Below are 973 nucleotides of genomic sequence, written 5' to 3'. Positions count from 1 at the left end.
CGGCTCCGTAGGAAGGGCTTTCTTTTCACGGGGTTCAGAGCTCTACGCACCATTTTGGATGTATTAAAAAGCACAAACTAGTTATTGAAAGCAACAAAACAGGAAACGTTCCACAAACAAGAGCCAAGAATATACAGAATCAATTCTGCAACGAACGAGAAAAGGAGACAAACTACATGGAAGTAAATACCACCATCTTTTTTTTTTTAATGCCACGAGGTGTGTTTTATTTTCATTAATCATACAAATAATTTTCTATAGTATCCCAGGGCAGACCTGAGAATTTGGTTGTCCCTTCGGGGACCCGGAGGCCCGTGGGTTCACAGTGCAGCTTGTCGCTCGTGTCCATCTTGCAGGTGACTTCCTCCACAGCAGCCTGGTGGACGATGGAGGGGGGCGCGAATCCTCCCGGGTTAGGAGATTTCACTCCGCTTCTCCTGCTCAATGGTCTCTTTGGTCGGCAGGCTGTTCTTCCCCTGCGTCTCCGTTTTCTTCAGCTCGGCCTTATCGAAGCTGGCAATTTCTCCCAGGTCTGGCTTGTCTGCCATTTTCTTAAGGCAATCCCTGGCTTCCGGCTTCCGGCTTCCGGACGAGCTCCCGGGCGATCCCACTCTCAGCGCTGCAGCAAGAGACCGTAAATCCCACCATCTTTTCAGAAATTCAGTGAGTTTGCACAAGTGGGTGACTATATCCAAGTGTTTGAGAGATGTCATTATGTGAAAATGTGGGGAATTTTAATAGCGGAAGAAATAAAACTGAACTTGATCTTTTCTGGAAACATAGTTAATGTCAAAGCAAAGAATGTTGACAACGCTATTGTTTCACAGCTTGAGATGATTAGCGAAGAGGTCAGAAGAACTTAGACAACAGCTGGGCAGTTTTCTTAGTCATGGGCTTGGCAAGTCAATAGGATTAACTATTTCCCCATTCATTTTGAGATGAGGGAATGCACTTTGACTTGGGAGCAGATACC

At 46.0% G+C, this 973-nt stretch overlaps 1 pseudogene; it reads right to left on the bottom strand.

Moving 5' to 3' along the window:
• Window positions 1–413: 413 nt before the first annotated feature.
• LOC142440796 (thymosin beta-10 pseudogene) lies at window positions 414–548 on the bottom strand (annotated as a pseudogene).
• Between the last annotated feature and the right edge of the window lie 425 nt (window positions 549–973).

Source organism: Tenrec ecaudatus, chromosome 2 (assembly GCF_050624435.1).
Source record: "Tenrec ecaudatus isolate mTenEca1 chromosome 2, mTenEca1.hap1, whole genome shotgun sequence".
NCBI classification, from domain to species: Eukaryota; Metazoa; Chordata; class Mammalia; order Afrosoricida; family Tenrecidae; genus Tenrec; species Tenrec ecaudatus.
Note: the sequence above shows the minus strand (reverse complement) of the source record. Positions and strands in the feature narration are given on the sequence as shown.